General features: G+C 39.9%; 1 protein-coding gene across 19 annotated transcripts in view; it reads right to left on the minus strand.

Annotated features, from left to right (window-relative positions):
• The window catches only part of ANKS1B (ankyrin repeat and sterile alpha motif domain containing 1B), a 404,826-nt gene that overhangs the window by 73,852 nt on the left and 310,829 nt on the right, over positions 1-20,145 (minus strand). The window contains exon 1 of one of the 19 annotated variants that reach the window (XM_072923251.1): positions 12,835-13,072. The exons of 16 other annotated variants lie outside the window; for them this stretch is intronic. The gene's annotated coding sequence lies outside the window, so the exon portion shown is untranslated. Of the gene's footprint in view, positions 1-12,441; positions 12,801-12,834; positions 13,073-20,145 lie in introns of those variants that run through there. 2 more of the 19 variants (XM_072923253.1, XM_030262213.4) reach the window with 2 other exon arrangements.

Raw genomic sequence — 20,145 nt, forward strand, 5'->3', positions numbered from 1 at the left:
TGATATCTCTTTTTAGGGTGCTGTAATTCATACAAAATGTTCCTTGTGTTGCATTTAAAAAAAAAAAAACATACTAAAAGTTTGTTGCTTTATATTTCATGTCTGTTTCTGACAGATTGCCAACACTGCGTGGACAAAAACAAGTAAGAGTAGCTCGGGAGTCCTACTTGTGTGGATGAGCTATAGAGTTGGGCAATGTGCAAATCTGACAGCAGCCTCTGAACTCTGTGGTTACCAGCATGTGTCTGGTGCATGCTTTATTCAGAGCTGAAAGAGGCAGCACAAGGATTCATGGCCGCATGAGCACAAAGCATGAAGGTGTATCCTTCCCTACGACAAGGACTGCAATTAAGTTTTCGCAATAGAGTGAATATGCAGTCATGAAAATTGCTGTCCTGAAGGCCTACAGTAGCTCCCACATACAGTAATAGTAGGTTCCCACATACAGTATTGTCTAGGTCATCATATTGTCCACAGATATAACATGAGATACATCTTAAGATAATGCAAATTCTACTTAAAATTTGGTGGCTAATCACATGCCACTATTTCTACTCACAAATTACAAGATCACTAAACACCGCACAAAAATTTTGAATGTTGCTCTTGGTAGCAACATCTTTAGGGAAAGCATTCCTGAAATATTCTGTTAATGTTCTCTTGAAACTTTTTGAAGTCACCTATCTCTTAGCATGCAAGGATATTGGCTCAGTTAATCATAGCACAAAGGTATACACAATCCATATCATGCTGCCTTGAACATCTGCTGCTGCTGTAATCCTTGGTAATTCATAGCAAAAATATTCAGAAAATTCTATGCTTGCACCCAAAGGCACCTTAGTTTTTCTGGTTCTTGCCATTATCGCTGAGCTTCATATACCAGTCAGAAATTTTTTGCAGCTTAGTGTTGCCCATTTTTTACTACCCTTGCAGTCTTTACCAACCAAGGATCATAGTGCACCTCCCAGAGGAATGTGTGGAGTTCAGCAAAATGCATAATGCATACAGAGGGGGCAAGGATGAAGTATCAGTTACTGTGGTGTTCAAAAGCGTCTTGCAATAAAGATTTTAGAAGTTAGTGTAACAGTGGAACTATTAGATGGATAAAGCAAACATCAGAGACCATACCCTACAGGCTTTGCATGAAGAAGTCTGTGCATATTATCTCTCCCTCTGGAACACAGTCTTTAGTGACAGATGGCACAACCACTACCTACAGATGGCTCCAATGGGGGCTCCATAGCTTTGATAAATACTGCAATCAACTCCTAGGATAGGTATGGTTCAGGCAGCAGAGCAAACACAGGGAATAAATCCCTCAAAACCATAACTGTATAATAATCACACACACAGTATTAACCTAAACAGGCAGATAAAAAGCCAGGACTGTTACTGAGCTGACAGAAATTCAGGGCTGCTTAAGAGGAGGTCAGTAGTTTAGGATAAAAGTGTATGAAATGAGCATCACTCAATTTCTTATCTACTTCATCCAGAAAAACACTTTCACTTTCATCACGGACCAAGTGTTCCTGGTGAAATCATTCTTGCTTTCCAGTGGGATTTATTTTACTTTGGAGGAGCAATCAATCCTATGAACCCTATCACCAAACAAAACCTTGGTTTGGTTGGTAGAAAACATCCTTGCCTCACAGATGGATGATTCACTACAGTGAATAGAAGCATTTGAATCTACTACTCTAACAAAATCAGAAGTCAGACTGATACCGAAGCTATTTGTAGCAGACTAACACCATCTTTTCTAGTCTTCTATTGAAGGCTTGAATTAAGAGCACCTGGAGTGATTTCATAAAGGAATATTTGCTTTAGTTGAACCAATGCCTCGGAGACCCTGCTCTCTCACTCCTTACTGCTCAAAAAAAACAAAGATGACTTTGCAATATCTTTTTTGGCAACACAGAGCTACTGATAAGCCACATTTGCTGTGACAGAATCATAGAATATTTCTGGTTGGAAGGGACCTTCAAGAATATCTAGTTCCAACCCTACCGCCATGGGCAGGCAACTTTCTACTAAATCAGGTTACCCAGAGCCCCATCCAGCCTGGTCTGGCCACCTCCACTGATAAGGAATCCACAACCTCTCTGGACAAGCTGTTCCAGTACCTCACCACCCCCACAGTAAATAATTTCTTCCTAATAGCTAATCTAAACTTACCCTCCTTAACCTGAAGGTCATTCCCCCTTGTCCTATCACTATGTGACCTTTGTGAAGTCTCTCTGCAGCCTTCTTATGACCCCCTTTGTTGCTGTTACCTGCCTTCAGCCACTCACACTTTTTGACATTTGGCACAAGAGCTTTCTACCAAGTGGCACCTACCAGAATGTTCTCATTGACCAAGCACTGCAATGCTTATACACAATTATATACAATTATATACAATTCAGAACACACCAATTCCATACATTTTAGATATTCAGCTAAATAATAGGAATATTGCATTTTCAAATTGAAGTCTGAGATGCACTCTTTAAAAACGAACGTGCCCTTTGCTCTGATTTGCATAGTCCCTGTAATGTACATACCTAAGAAAAAGACATGTAACCATCACAATATCTCCCTGACAGATTAGGGAGGGTGGACTCAACTTTCATACGGAATCTTTGGATTACACAAGTTCCTCAGCCTGCACCTGGAGTATAACAGAGAACAATATCTTTACAGAATCCTCACAAATGTAGCACAGTAAGTCTTGTGTCCCAGAAAATAAAATAATCCTACCCCATTAGCAGGCAGTATTTCAGTCTTTCAAACCAGCCCTATCAAAATCTAAACAAGAATATGAATATTGAATTCTTGTCTGTGGAAGAAGATACCAGAATACAAATACAAACTGTAATAATTAAAAGCTTGATTATGATCTAATTAATACAGTATCCAGAATCAATCCTGAAGACCTGAAGTTTCTATTCCATTCTGCCAGCACTGTTTTCCAGACTACAAACACGAAACACTAAAATTGCTATTTTCAAATAATCCTGTTCACAATTTAACAAGTTCCTTAACTTTCAACTTTCACAGCTTGTAAATACAGAGTACTGTAAGAGTGAGCAAGAAGTTTTCTTTGTCATAGCTTTAAAAAGTAGAAAAAAAGAAGTCCTTTATCTATTTTTTTATGATGATTAACTAACTCAACTTCCATCCCTTTTCATATTGTAGAAAACCATGACTGACATTCTTCTCTCTGAAAAACTGCTGTGTAGAAAAAGGGAGACAGAGACTGCCATAATGTCAATGTAATTTCAGAATACATCACATAATCTTTTGTAGTATGTCAAAAGCATAAACAAAAACACTCCATGTGTCATAGTCTACAAAGGGTATCATGTTTGATAGCATAATAATGCATGACAGGTCTCTTACTGCTTCTGATATATCAGTAATTATGTAAATGCCTTCAAATTTGATTATACACTCATATACACCATTAATGTTTGAGCCAAATTCAAGCTGCTTTACCCATGAATTTAGCAACATGAAAATCTTCAAACCAAACTTGGCTATGTTAGTTTTCATACTGCTGGACTAGACCCTCTGTTCACCACAGTAATGTGTGACAAGGAGTGACTTGAAGTTATACCATGATGCCCTAATCCTCCTTTTGAATCTGTAGGATATGAGGATGCTTCAAGATTGAGTTAAGTTTCCTCCCACGGGCAGGGAGATTCAGAGCTTTGTCTCACCACTGGGCCCTGTGCTGAGATAGGAAGTCAGGAACAGGAGGAACAACAGGAAACCAAATGGTGAGATCCATCTTGGAGACCATCAGTCAAGAGGATTCTGCACACACACTCTGGAAGGGCAGCACCATTTCTCCTTCACCCACGAAGCAGCACAAAGCTATCAGGGAAAATGATCAGGATTTGGTTTTTGGGAATGGCAGATGTGAATAATGAAATATAAGACCCATAATATAAAAGTATAAACTTAGACTTAAAAAACAGGGGGAAGTAGAAGAAAAAAAAAAAATAACCCAAACTGCTAAATTCCACTTAATTTGCACATTCAAATCAACCTCTTTAGGAATACCTGACTGGTAAGGATTTGCTACATTCCTAATAAATTAAAACAATACTTCAGAGATATTATTAGTTTTTAGTAGGTCCCCTCACTCTCTTAGTTATGTCATCACTGCATTAGGATCAACATAATAGGGTTTTAAGCAGAACTGGGCTGTGGTGGCTGAAATAAGATATTCTAAAAACAAGATTTATAAAAATGTGACACATCAGTCCCTAGCAATAGCAACAATACCAGATATAGCTTTTGTATAATGCATGAACACAGGATTACTTCCATGAATCAACAGTTTTGCATTACCATATAAAATCATCATCACATACGGATAACTAAAAGTGAAGATTGGTTAGAAAAGAAGAAATTTTACTTTACATGAGTATTCGTACCTCCAGTATAGAAAGAGATTATGAAGGTCAAAGAACAATCCTATTACTTAAGTTACATAACTCAAAGCAGGGTGCATGTCAATGTAAAAACAACATGGAAAGATGACTACTGTTTTGTGTTTATTCACTGCTTCTAACTCAGGTTGTTTATTTTACAGTACTTCTGTCCTACACTGCTTTTGCAGAAGAAATTTTTCACACGAAGTCTAATTTTTTCTACTGTAAGTCAAGAAAGACATTTTTACAAAACAATTGTAAGTGATCCACTGCAGATAAAACAGGATCTTTCTCTTTCAAAGATCCCAGCATAGATTATCAGACACCAGATACCACCAGAATCCCAGACACCAAAGAATGAGTCGCTGGGGAATCACTTCTCAGTCTGACCAAGCTACTGTTCTCAGCTGAGGTGATCTGACCACTATGGGCATCACCAAGTCCTCAGGCACCACACCTATTAGATGCTGCACCATCCTGAAAGTCAGCAGAAGCAAGTAGCAGCTTTGCCTTACTTGTGGAAGTATTTAGGAAACTTCAAAAAAGAAAGGAGCTTCCCAATTTTCCATTAACTACAGTAGTCTTTAGTCCCTCTAATAACCAAAACTAAAATCTCAATGCAGTCAACTATTTAAATGGGAAAAAAAATTGCTGTTTTGGAGAGCTATGATTTGCTCTCTAGCTTATGTTTTAAACACCGTAATAATACTTTTATTACAGAAGTGTAGGCCTGCAATACTGCCCTTAAATACTAAGGCCAAAGATTTCAATAAAATTTTCAACCTAGGAACACCACTTGCTTGTATTTACAGTAGAACATGGCATATTTAGTGAAATATACTTCAAAGAGAAACTTAACACTCTTCAGCTAAGCTTTCCAGATCAGGATCACATAATGTTAGTTTCCTATTTCCACAGCTGAGCATTCAGAGAATATCAACTATCTTAACACTTCCTCTAAAGGCACCTTTCCCTTTGAAAACATATAGAGTTTCCTCTTCACCATTTCATCTTCTTTGAAGTTTTAAGCAATTAACTGGTCAAAGCAAATGAATCAAAAAGTAAACAAAATCACATTAGAAGACGGCATCTTTAGCAAGACCCCACAGGGTTTCTCTCACTGTTAGAGCTCTCATGACTATGATAGTAATAGGAAGATTCTTGCTATCTTCCAAAAGGTACGTCTGAAGTAGCCCAAATACTTCTCCATCACAGCAATAACTGAACATACTCCATTGCTTGTCCTTCTTCCCAGTATCCAGAAAGATTATTTCTTACGAGGCACCTCAGACATGCTCTTCAGCCTGTGCAGTCAACAGAACCAATGGTGCTATGACAATTTTCACTAGCTGAGAACTGTGTTCGAAAACTCCGTGTGCAAACCCTCAGGGTATGTGATGCTTCCTTCTGCCCTACACTTCCCTGTGTGTATCATCACTGCAGAGCTGCTGCTTAGCTCCAGACAGCTGAGTAAGGAACAAAAATGGTAACAGCAAGGAATGGGCACAGCCAAGAACTACAGTTGTAAAGGGCATGTTTCATCCAGGCAAGCCCAAAGATTATCCTGCACTGGTTAGTGGATGCTGTGAAAGGAACATAATGCAGACAACATTAAACAATTAAACTTGCTATTACTGTGCTGTGACTAATACATACACAAAGTATTTAAAGAACAAGTATGGAGCTGTCTGGCGGAGTGCTGAGATGGTTCAGTGCAGGCTATGGTTTGGTAGCACTCAAGTCACACCATCACATGATGATTCCGAAATCCGTATCTTGCACTAAGGGTCACACAAGTTAAAGATACTCATGCCAACAACAAAAATTAGGATCAATATAATTCAAGCAAAAAATGACAGTTGTAATACTTCTTGTTCTTTCCATATTTTAATGCTTAAAGAAGTGCAACTTTGCAGTATAAAGACAATATTAAAGATTTATTGTCGTTTTGCATAAGTATGTAAAAATGACATGGATAGTTAGTTAATTAAATTAATAAGCAGTGGGGAAACCCCTAGGAATTGGTTACTGCAACAGGTTTTTAAACCTGTCAACACCTGTTAAACATAACACTTTCATGTAAATTTTTAACAAAGATGAGGTTTGGAAGTTTTTTTATAATGTGCTTCCTGCAGAGCCAATCTTTGCTTCTGAAATACCGAAGCTGGGCATAGCATGGATTAGAATTGAGAAGTACTCACAAAAGCCTATGGAAATCCTTGAATTCTTGCTTCTTGCTAGTGCTAAGAGCCAAATCCCTACCACACTCAGATTTTAAAGAAAAATAATAACTTACATCCAGTTCATAATGGCTTCAGTAAAAATACAATGAATCATACAATACTTCCCTTAGGTTTTGCTGAAGTATTTTTCTATGTGACTATTCACTCTAATATCCACTTAGCTCTGTGGTGGTTTATTAATACTGGTACAGAAAACTAAAGTTTTATGTATTTTGATTTTGTATATGTATAATAATAACACAGGTGCTTCACAGACCAATTGGGTACTCATTAATAATGTACTTTCCAGGTGGCTGCACTATTAACAAAGTAACACTTTTCCAAGGTTTTATAACTATATATGAAAATATTCCTGGAAAACAAAAGCGTTAAGAAAGCACAACAGTGGCATAACAGCTCTTTGATTACGGGATCCTGAAGGAGATAATTAGCCAGTTTTCAGGTAACTTAAAAATTAAGTGTTTTAACTATTTGCAAACTGGCATTTACCAGCATATCTATTTATGCTGTGACATTATCTAAGATTGTATAAACAGTAAGAATGTACTAGATTATTTTTACACACATTTTTTATTCTTTTCAAAATTATTGAGACCTTTAGTATCAGTTTCAGTGGGATAAGATGAAGCTTGAGAACAGTGAGATGATCACACATTACAACAGTAAACTTCTAGAATTAAAATTATTCCTATTATACATGCATACACATATACATAAACACATATTTTATATTATATAATAATTCTTGATGAACACTCTGACTTCCAATTTTCCTATATTGGGAATAATTACACCCAAACATTTTTGTGGCTTACCAATTTACCAGTGGCTTGTACCATCATTTTATTGAGATACTTAAAGATACTGTGTGCAATAGCGTTCTTGACTGAACTGATTAATGAAGAAGAAAGAAATTATCTTCAGCATACCCATGGTAAAAGAGACATATTCTCACTGATATCACTGCAAAAGCTTTACTTCAAAGTACATAGAACCAACTAAGGCAACATACATGCCAATACCCAGAAGCACTGAAGGTCTGATCCCAATCTGCACCAGGAGGACCAGTCAACTAACTGAAGAGTTTAGACAATCATCTACAGATGGACAAGCAAAACAAGTGTTTATCACTTTCACGTTTCATGACATTTAAAGGTACTGCAAAACTAAATGTTCTTTGCTGCAGAGAAGCACTTTCTGGAAAAAAGAACTTCAAATTTTAAACAATGGTATAAAATCTTCTGTCAAAGAGGCAAAACTCCCTGCTGGCTTCATCTGTTATTATTGCAGCTTTTATTAAATTTAGCCTTTTTACAGCCTCAGAACTTAAAATATTCTAAACAATAGAAAAACTCAATGTTTGATGATTGCAGGAAACAAGAACAGAATGAAGAACAAACCAATTACACGTAACAAACATATAAATCACGTTGGATTTCCTGCATCAAAAAGCTGAGAAAAAGTACGAAAAAAGACATAGCTTTCTTTAACATGTTCCAGTTTTGTGCTTCTAGAAAGAGCAAACTCCGAAGACAAAGGCCTGGGAGAAAGAACTTTCATCCCAAGCTTCCCAAGACCCCAGCAGACATGTATTTCAGGCACTGCTGATAAGCCTACAGTATGTGTGGTACATTTAGAAAAAACAGGATGGTTACAGTTACTTAGTTCTGAACCAGCTGGAATTTCCAGTTGGTTTTCCCAAAGGAAAGGTAACTCTTCTTTTAGCAAGGGATCATGCAAACCTTGGAAACAAGCCAAGATATGAATATTCATAAGGGAAAAAAAAGTACAGTCTTAACCATCCACAGAATGAGCATATTCCAGTACTGAAGACTGCTTTCTAACATTGAGCAAGTGCCCTCAAGTGATATCACAGCCAGAGATTTTAGAAGGTCCTCAGATACACTGTCATTGCTCATTACCTATTCTCTTGATCAAGCTGTGTTTCAGGCATTTGACTTTAACCCAAACTCAGTTCTCAGGGCATAGATATTCTGGGATTTGAGTACTAACGAAAAAGAGACCAATGGAGGGTATTGTTAACACTGATAACCCTGCAGCCTCTATGTTCTTGTTATTCCTCTCGAGATACCATAAAGATGCTATCCACACCCAAAGGATGGGCTAAGCAAGGACCAAATATCATTTGCCTTTACAAAAGGCATTGCAAAACTCTAAGATGTTCCTCAGTCGACAGAGTTAGAAATAACCCAACAGTAAGAGGCTGAAGGCAATAAGGAAGGAATGGAGGAAGAACGGATATGGTCCTGACTTTACTCTGTGCTTGAGCATTTCATGACAATAAGAACCTCTTTGACTCTGTGATCAGAGGACAGAGACAATCTCCAGGAGACGTACCGGCACTTCTCAACCAAGAATGACCCTTCCTTTATCAAGAAAGAGAGACTGCTTTTTCCTTTGGTTAAGGTTCGTTCAATACCAGTATCATCACTTCCTGAGGCCAGACATAACAATTGCTATCTGCAGCTAACATGAAGCCATCTGAAATGTTGCAAGATACTTCAGAGAAATTAATTGCAGGGTGACAAAGTCAACAAGATCCTTTAATAAATACTATGCTCAAGTTTTTCAGAGTGAATCCAGGCCAAATTTGAGGGTTTTTTTTTTAAATGAAGAAAGGAAATGAAGAGAGGAAAAAATGTTTCTACCTGACTGAAGGACTTTTAGCAAAATTCTGCTCTTCCAGAATACGTATATAGAAAAGAAGGAAAACAACCCCAACTGAACATCATGTATCTCCTCTTGTCCCAGTACACTTGGCAGTATATAAGTTCACATTGAAAGCAATATGACCACTGAAACTGACCCAAGAATGCCCCACTGTGTTTACATGTAATCCATAAAAGAAGACAACCTCTAAGAGCAATTCAAACATAGGTGCAGACTGATACTCTATTATAGAGCTAAGCTGTGTGAGGTATGTGAAGACCTGCTTCTTCGAACTGCAGTGCCCAAAACACTCAGCATAACATGCTGAAACCCTCTAATGAACTTACCACCTTTTGATTTCTCCTTATAGGCAAAAAAATTCAGAAAGTGTATGGATAGAGACAGCAAGCAAACTAAGACAATGAAACAACTTTCCTTGTTTAATTACCTTGTCAAAGCCGTATTTATCTGAAGCATAACCCCTTGAAACTTGGAACCATGACTACTGTCTTATAGACAAGCTGGCATAGTTGGCACACGGACTAAGAGACCAAGTACAAGCAGCCCTCTGTTATTGCCTACACAAGGGAAAAATTGCATTGGATCGTACGGAGTGCCAGTATGGTACAATTTTCTGAAGGTGTTATTCTCCAGAATTTGACTGTGATTTCTTAAAAATAAGCTTGCAGCTTGTAGAACTGTGAAGACAACATTGAAAATGTGAACTAGCATAAGCTGATATGTTCTCTAATGTACAAACACAAAAATCACATCTCAGAAGAAAAACTGGCCAGGTCATCACAAGTGTTGATTTGGAAGATTAATATAAAATTTCAACATTTATTAAGCAAAGCATTATGATAATAGGATCATCAGAAAAAAATCTAGTCATAATTGGTATTTGGCAAATGAGTAAGCTTGGACCCAGAATGGTGCCATTCACTCTCATCTCTGCTTTGACCTGCAGTCTGCATGCAGAGCAGGTCTCAGGACCCAGAGCCAAAAGAGCTTAGGTCCAAGGCTTGACAGTTCCTCAGTCTGCCCAAAGCAAGGTGGCAATTTACTATTTATGAAGAATATTATTCACTATGCCTATCACTAACATGTAACAAATAAATACAAAGATCCTTACCAAAATGCCAATTGTTCACTCTTAAAACAAAGCAAAACCCCCATCCTCCTGAGTGATGGAAACAAATTAACATTTCTGCCATTGAATTCTGATTCCTTCGACATTAAAAGTGTCTTTTTCTTGGACTGTAAATGAAATCATGACTGACCCAGCTCACAGCTCCCTCTTAAGTTCCTCAGCAGCAAAACTTTTACCTAGAGCCAGTTTGCTTTAGGTTCTTACTTCAGTGCAGCCACCTTTGATGGCGGCTTCATTGCTGGTTCTGTTCCCAATTTTCACATCCTCTACCCTCCCTTTTTAACTCCATGTGCCCACTCCCAGTTAGAGGTGTCATTCTTCCCTCCCCCCTACCCAAGAAAAATGCTAAGAGGAAAAGCAGCAGACCCTCAGCTTTCTGAATTAATTTTGGGGTACTGCATTTCAATGCCTCCTAAGTAGAATGAATATGTATAGTATATATTTTAATTTGCCTAATTTGGTTTTAATTTGCCTTCTTACTGGATAAATTTATCTCTTCCTGACTATCACATCTCCTTTCTCTGGAAAAAAAAAACCTATAAAGGAGCTCACAGAAAGCAGAGCTTACTTCAAATACATCAGAGAGCTCTTCCAGTTCTTATTTGTCAACCATTTGCAGAAATTTGAAAGGGAACTTCTCAGGTGTGTAAAGTTAAGAGGGTGTGTGAGTGATGGCACAAGAGCGGCTTGTATGCATTATACTCATCTATCAAAAAGAACGGGTCTCTTAGTGAGCAACTGCCAACAGACCAAAATTTTCTGCTAAAATCACTTACTCTTCATTTATTTTCAGAGCACCACTGAAATTTTTAGAATGCCATCAGAATGAAGCTTTATTTCATTATCCTAATTATAAACAACAGGATCAAGGCTTTGTACTGAGCAAACAAGTATCAACTTCACATGAGTGCTTGCAATTTATGATCACATTTATACAGGAAAAATAGTCATATGAACAACCTTCCATTGAGGTTTTTTCCTAGCAGGTAACTATATATTATATTTTAGCATATACAGAAGAGGAGACAAATTGGTCCTTAAAGTGCATTCAAATGACAAGTTACTATTCATCATGGCAGGGTCTAACAGTATTTTGTGCCTCGTTAATGGAATAAGTTAAAACATTCTTTAAAATAAGATACCTTCTATCAGTAATCCTGTCACAGATGGACACTGTAGCCCTCCTCATTAGCACCGCTGCTCTTAACGGTATGGAGCACACCTTGATTTTGTGCATGTTGGCACACATTGCCACTGCCCCCACAGCTAAAGAATTTTGCGAGGCACATGGAAACATGCATCACTCCACATGCTAAAAATGCTCAGGAAAACGTTACCGCACGTGTGCAGCAAACTAAATTCCAAATTAAATTCTCAGGTACCGTTTGTCTCCCAATAACAATACTGCTTTCTCGCCGTAGGGTACAATACTCGTTCGTTACTGTGTATTTTTCAAACACGAGTCTCTTCTGAGATACGGAAACATAAACCATCATTCTGATCTTTACACACTTCTGCTTTTCACCCCTTTTGTTCCTTTTGTTTTTTTTCTTCTTTTTTTTTTTTTCTTTTTTTTTTTTTTTTCCTTCCCCCACAACCGTAACACTTCGCCCAACTTGCGTTCCTGAAATACCGAGCGGACAACCAGCGGTGCCACGAAGGCGAGACCTCGCTTAGCAAGTTTCGGACCAGGGCACACCACGACCAAGTTACCAGACCCAAGCAAGCAGAGCTTTGCAGCGCGCACACGGACACAGCCCCCGCCCCCGACAGCCGCTGCTGCGGACTCTGCGCGCCGCGCTGCCGCCCTCCCGTGCGGCACAAGAGATGGGTGTCCCGCTCCCCCCTCCCTGGGATTAATCACCGCTCCGGACGGCTCGGGGGGAGCGCACCGGCGCGGGCGGGGCTGTCCGGGACGCCCTGTTCCCGCGGCCACGCCGGCCCGGTGAGAACTCACCAGCCGCAAGCACCGGCTCCGTCAGGCGGCTCCAACTCCGTCCGCCCGCCGCCCACCGCTGCCCCGCGGCCGCCTCCCCGCGGACCCCCGCCCGCCCCGGAGCGCGGAGTCCCGCAGCGCCGCCGGGCGGGAGCTGCCGCCGCCGCCGCTCGCCCCAGCGGCTCCGGCTGGGCTCGGCGAGGCTTGACATAATGCTGCGAACGCAACAACCGCAGGCGCCGCGGGCTCCCGCCCGCCCGTCCCCCGGGGTCCGCTCCCGGCGCTTCCCTGCGCCCGGGGCCGGAGGGGAACGGCGCCCGCTCCGGGCTGCGCGGCGGGGCGGGGGCGGTGCCCGGTGGCCCAGTGCCCGGCCCCCCGTGCTCGCCCAGCACCTCCCCTGGCCCCCGGTCTCACCTAGGAGCGGCGGCGGCGACGGCGGGCTGAGCTGCCGAGCCCGGCGGGGGCGGGGAGGGAGGGGAGAGAGGGGGCCCCGACGTCTGCTCCGCAGCCGCTACCCCTCCGCGCTGAGCATCTTCCCCGCGCCCCGCGGTGAGTCAGGCAGGGCGAGCGCCGCGGAGCCGCGCACACCGGAGCCCCCGCCGCCCTCCCCGTCCGGCCGCCGCCGCGCGCGCGCCCCCCCGAGCCCCCTCCCGCTTTCCCCGGAGCCGCGCGCGCGCGCTCCGGGCCGCGCTGCCCGCGGGGGGGAGGGGCGGGGCGCACGGGCGCGCGCGCGCGCTCACCGCGGCTCGGTGCGGTCCCGGCTGCGGCGGGCGGGCGCTGCCGCGGCGCCTCCTCCGGCCCCGCCGTTACTATGGTTATGGGCCCTGCGCCCCCGCGCCCACCGCGCGGGCGGGCCGCTCCCGCGCGCCGCCGCCGCCCCGGGCCTGCCGGGGGCCGCCGAGCAGAGCCGCGGCGGCGCAGGGACCGGGAGAGCCGCCGGCGAAACTCCGTCCCCGCCGCCGGCTGGCGAGCGCCTTGCCTTGTTCCCTTGGCAGAGCCACCTTTTTTTTTTTTTTAATTTTTTTTTTTTTTTTAACACGATTGTCTACATAAATCACATCCGAGCTCGAATGCCTGCCTTAATACGAACAAATAAGCATCCCACGGGATTATTTACTTCAGTGACTGCATCCCGTTTAGCAGCACCCGCGCTGCCTAATAAATAAAATTAAATACAAAAGATAATGCACCTATAATTTAACTTTACAAAATGTCAGAGGACAGAGTTGCACATTTAGTCTAGTCCCCCATGGCGACTCGTATCTCTTACTCTGCTTCCCTGAGGAAGTTACACACTTGATGGCTGAGCACATTATCTGACAAGCTCAGGCAGTGGAGACTGGAAGAAACATTTTACCAGGTCAAAAAATTTTACTCAGTTACAGCAGGTGAATTGATGGGGAGGAAGTGGTTAGTAATGCCTGCTGCATTTTTCTGTCCCACTCCCAGCAGATCTATCCAAGACATCAGCCTCAGGCCTCAATCCTGCCTTTGGAGGCTTTCTGTCTTCCATTAAATAAAATCCTTAATGAAAAAGTGGAAGAAAAACTAAGTGTTTCTCTCTGGGCAGATTTACACGGACATGTCACAGTGCTGAAATTCAGTATAATTTTCAGCCTGTGCAAGAGGAGTAGCAGGGAATGGACAATGCAGTAGCTGCAGATCCAGCATACAACTTCCCAGGCATACAAGTTCATAGTCAGACTTCTCAGAGACCTCACACTGGTTAAATGTAGAAACCTAATTCACTAGCCTTTTCGTCTGGCATGTTCAACTGCATGCGCTTATACAGAACTTCAGCATAGATGGCTTTGAGCACCAAAATAAATCATGCTTGAGGCTCTGAGTGTATGTCCCTCAGAGCATTAATTAGATCTCAAACTACTGCTAAGCTGCATTTTTTCAAAAGCAAGTCTTTCAAGGAGTAAACGACCATATTCACAAATGGTTCTCTTGGTTACAAAGAGTGTTAATAACATGCACATAGCCGCAAGCTCAGCGACATTAGCGGGTTGGTTGGACTGACTCAACCACAAGATAGTGCTGACTTTGAATGCACTGCTACATGTGTGAGAAAAGGCAGCAGTGTTCGCCTATGAATCACAAAGATCAACTGCTGATTAAGAGTTGAAAGGAATGCATAAAGTAGTAATGAAAACTAGAGATATAGATTTCTATATCATAACTGATTTCAGCGAATTACTCCTGCCAAAATAATGTTGGGGATCTGTAAACATTAGCTTCAAAGCACATTTTAGAATGAGATTTGTAAAATTATTTTGATTTCAACTGAGTACTCTCTGCTTCTTTGCAGAGCTCCATTGTTTCAATAAAATCTTATAGACACAGTCTGGTGTTTATAAAGATTTGATGTAGCCCATCTGGAGAAGGACTGAACAGAATACAAAAGTTTAGTTTCATCCTGAATCAGGAGAAAATATAAACATTTTGCAAGATTTCCTGAACAGAATTCAAAAAAATGAGGCTGGAAATATGAAAATGTCCATTTCAAAACATTTCTTTTTCATCTTTTCAAAACATGTCAATGCAGTTTAAATTTTAACACCTAAATTGTCAGTGTCACTTTTATTCTGACATGATCAGATCTTTCCAAAGCAGATGCTTTGGCAGCATTTCCTTAAAATGTTGAATGATGTTTATGGATTTGTCTATACTTTTCCAAGACTTTACCTTGGGTATCCACATCTCTATCCCTGCAATTAACAAGACTTTTAACACAGTCTGAACTTGCTTTGTCCTGGATTTTGTAATCTGCATTTTTAAATTGAAATCAGATCTTTAGGATAGGTGGGATGTGATCCATTAACAACTGTCTGAGTTAGGAGCAATAATTACATGGAATTGCTGAGATGGAGGAGGAACCAGTTAAGGCTGTCAGCATGAGGCCAATATGAAGATGGCAGAGCATAGTGGATGTGCCGGCTGTTTTCTATACCTGCCATAAACTTCATTACCTCTATTGATTGTAACATACTCCAGCCTAGAGCAGCCCTTCCTGAAGGAAAAAAGTGTGCAAGTCCTAGGGAAGGATGAAGGTTTCTAGCAAGATGGTGAAAGAAAAGACATTTTTAGACATTTAGAAGCTTAGTGAAGAGGCGATTATGAACCTGGATTTTTGAAAATTTTACTAGTAAATTATACTTGCCAAAACACCCCTATAGCTGGTGAATATAGGTTCCTGTAGCTGGTCATATACAAGTGAGAAGGGACACGTGGAAAGGGAAAGTTGCAAACAAGAATCACAGAAATTCTCTGCATTTGGTAAAATCTGCTTAGGTAATGCACATGCTATATAACTCAACAGAGACAGCAACACTTGCACCAGGGCTACAGCAAATCAGGACAAAGGGAATACAAAGGAATACACTAACTGAAGACAGATGGAACAGCTGTGTTGGCTCAGAAGGAGCAGGGACTAAAGTCCAAAGTAAGGAAGAAAAAGGAAGTTGTCATTTTTTGAACACAGAAAGGTAACAGAATGATGTTTTAAGCAGGGAAGTCTCATGGGAAATTTAAGCTAGTCCTCCAAGCTGGCTTTATTTTCAGCTCTAGGTCAGCACTCAGATGATAGGATCTTGCTGTATAGAATAAACACTTCTGAAAGCTTAAATTTTCTAACAAAAAAAAAAAAAAAAAAAAAAGTTAACGACTAGAAAGAAATCTAGCTATTATACTACAATCAGAGTTGTCTTTATACATATATTTTAATTCCAGTCTCAGAATACGAAACTGAAATGCCCATGTTTCAAAATATTCCTTAACTTATTTTGATTTTTATTTTTAAAATTGTCCAGTGTTGGAGAGAATTTCAAAGAAGCTGATAAATTTGGACTATACAGACCCTTTGGAAAGGGCAAGTTCCAAATAAAGTTTTCTGGGCATGCAGTTATTGTAGGACCCAAAGAGATAAGTGCAGGTATCTTCTGCATCCACTAGAGTATCTGCAGGAGCTAGTCCTATGGTGTGCTGGGGTTTGAGGAAAAATTCTCCATGGCAAACATAGATTATGCCTTCCCTCCACCCCCCGGGACAATCTCCTAGGTCTATAAAGAAATAAAGTGTTAATCAAATAAATTTAATATCTGAAGATCAACTGAATGAACACAGAGGTCTTGTCCATACAGACTCCAACAACATCTGGTTCTTGCTTGCTGAGAACTAACAAATAACTGGGTGTCAAAGGCATGGAGTAACTACAAATCCCCTTAGCCTGCCTTTGAATGATGTGTCAAGAACTGATCTGGTCAATTACTGATGCTGGTGGTGCTTATAAACATGGAATGTGCTTATAAACATGGAATGTTTGTAAAGTCAGTTTCTCTGAGAGCAAAATTTCCCTAAAAGAACAACATTGCAACCTGATTTGAAGGAGGAAAAAAAAAAAAAAATCTAGAAAACTGTAGAATATAGTTTGAAATGTCTTTAGTATTCCATGTGGAATATTATCATGAACATAAAGTATAATCTGATTAATGGAAAGAAACAAAGAAATCTAGGAAAAATACATGGATCCATTTTATTCTTGTGACTACAATGGTTATTCTACCTTTGACTAATTAGAAAATAAAATAAAGAGTGAGTGAAGATATAATCTAATATGTGATCAGAAAGCCAAGCAATTAAAAAGAGTGAAAATCTGCTCTTAATCTTGATTAAGAAATGTATAAAGTGGAATAATACCTCAGAATTATAGGACAGAATATTTGTTTCCTAGTAATGAGATAATTAAGCACAGACCCATGGAGGGGATGTATGTGAATGTTAATGTGCATGCATTTACTGGGACAAGGGAAAATAATGGGATATTGAAGTGAAATAGGGAGACACCTCCATTTGGTGGTCTTTATGTAGAAAAGAGAGGCATAAAGTCATAGAAGTAGCTTTGTTCTATTATTTTTCCTGAAAATGTACCATTTTTAAAGCTTGGAAGTCAGAGAGGAAGGAATAAATGCTTCCCAGAGAGTTAGAGAAAGAAGGCTACTTGAGGAAATGAATTTTGAGCTGGATGGTATAGTTTGTCCAAAAGTACCACGAGATGAGCAGCTTCTAACAGAAAGAAAACTTGACTTTAGAAATGCAGGCATATGCATGCAGATTGTATACCAACAAGAAATATATGGCTTCAAATATCTATTTAATGTCACTGTAAGATGCATATAGGTGTTTTAAAAAAATCTAAATACTGACTATTGCTATTGGTGTCAAAGGCCATGCTGCAAGTAATCACTGTGTTGTAATGGTGGTCATATTATATTTGAACTATTTAAATATTAGACACACACAGTCTATTTCTAAGACTATTCAGCATAAAATTACTCAAGATATTACAAGCAGATTGAGAGATGGATTATAGAGTAATCAGAAGAAAGTTGGAAGAGAATCAAAAGGTATCTTTACTAGGTGGTTTATCAATATTGTGTTTTGAATAAGTAAAAAAAAAAATTAAAACCAAAATTAAATATTCCATATTAATAACTTCTTTAAAAACAAACAAAAACAAAAACAAAGCTCTCGACTGTCTTTTCAAATCAATTACTTTCTCACAGGATCTATAAGTAAGATTTCTGTGTTTTCCCAGAAGAAGAAAAAGAATCCCTTAAAGTCTTTTACTACAGTCTTTTACTACAAGGTTCCTCTGAACAAATACCATGGTGAATCAGAGGAATCAGTAGACTACAAATTATTATAAAATGTGTCTATGGATACTGATCTCACATGAAAATGAATGGAATAGTTTAAACTGAAATGCTAGTATTTTGTTTTTGCCTGAGAATTCAAAACAAATGTCTGTCTATGACCATAAATATGGTCATATTATATGTGCAGACTATGTTCTGAAAACATTTTCAGAATACTTTCTCCATTAAATAGTTTTGGATTTCAGTTTCTTGTCATGAATCAATTAAAAGAATTTCAAAGTTATAGAATATTCACTGAATGAAAAATATTAATATTTATTATTTTAAGAAAAAAATTTAAATTTTAGGCATTAATCAAACACAAACCAACGTTAATGATTCAGAAAATTCCTATCTTTTATGGCCAGAAGTTATTGCTACATAAAAAATGCAAAGCAAAGGTACAGTGACCTTTAGTTCTCTTCCCAGGATCAAATATAAATTTATCCTATATTAATATTTCACATGGCTACAAAAGAGAGAAATGTGTTATTTTTCTGTATGACGATACTGGAATGTCAGACAATTTATGGCTAGGTGCAGGATCTAAGGACGCTGTCTCCTATCCCAGGAACACCTGTATGTAGGAAAGACAATAAGACACACTCCTCCTGGGCTCAGCAGAACAACATCACCTCTCGCTGTTCTGTGGTCACACCTGACTGACCGGCAGGGAATTTCAGGATTCTCATGGCTACTGCCCCTCTTAACATCTCTCTTAATTTCCCCCCTAAACTGGCCTCGTCCTCCTCCTTGTTTGTGGGGCTCCCTTTAGGCTCAGAGGTTAGTTTTCATTCACTCTGGAAAAGCACAAGGCAAACACTGAGCAAGATGGCAATGCAGTACACGACAGTGATTAAAGACCAGAGAATTGTCGAGGGACACAGTATTTAAAAGGATGTGCTCTGGCCAAGCGAGCTGAGTAGACTGGAGCTGAACAGAGGTGTTTGCAAAACAAGATCTATGTGGATTTATACATCTAACCAATTTCCATCCGGAGGAAAGTGACATAACAAGAACTGTCTGCGAATAATTAAAGGCATGTCATAAAGTAGGCCATATATTTTGATTAATCAAAGAAGACTGAGGAACTCATTTAACATGTGGAGGGGAAAATTTAGGTTACACGATAGGAAAGACTGTATAAGATTTGAACAAATAAGAGTTCATATGCAAATTAGAGTGTGCCATCACTAGCTTAAAGTGAAAAACCGTTCAAGAAGTCTTATTTTTTTGGGGTTGTTCAGAAATAATTAAATAAACTGCTTTATAAGAGAAAGTATCAGGTGACCCCTAGAGGTCAACTCAAGACTGAGCAACTCTGCAGCCTCAATTGCCTCTGGCTTTTGTAAAAGGCAACAAAATCACGAAACTGATTAATACCTTTGTACTTTATACAATAACACTGTATTTTAACCACCCTCTGGGTAATTCAGACATGTTCATACTATGTATGAAAACCATTAATTTTCATAAATGGTTGGCTTCAATACTATTAGAATAAAGATGTTGGTGTAACCTTATAAACAGAAAGTGGTGATTTATGGGCATGAGTGAATAAAAAGCAGACTGAAAAGCCAGACTGTGAAAGAATACATTTCGTTTTGTCAGTAGCAACGTTTTCAAGGCTGCTGTAGAAATCAAATCTAAAGTGCTATAATGCAGAATTGCACATGACAGTGACTACTTGGTCCCCAGTTATAATTTGCATTGTGGGGAGACAATCACTGCCAGCATGGTGCAAAGTCCAGTGCCTCACAAACAACATTGGATGTTGCATATTTTCATCCACTAAAAAATGTTTCCAAGAAATTACTTTTTTATTTCTTTAATTTCATAATCCTGCATTTGGAGATCTTCCAAATTTCTTTCTTATTTCTAATGAGCTTTTGTGGACAATGGGACTACACTTTTTTCTTTCTAAAAGAAAAAAGTTTGTTCCTCCCAACTATGTATTAGTCAGTGGCAATTTGAGCAATCACATTTTTGTCAAGGTAAAATCTTGTAGATGCTTCAACTCATTATT

Source organism: Taeniopygia guttata, chromosome 1A, assembly GCF_048771995.1.
Source record: "Taeniopygia guttata chromosome 1A, bTaeGut7.mat, whole genome shotgun sequence".
Classification (NCBI taxonomy): domain Eukaryota; kingdom Metazoa; phylum Chordata; class Aves; order Passeriformes; family Estrildidae; genus Taeniopygia; species Taeniopygia guttata.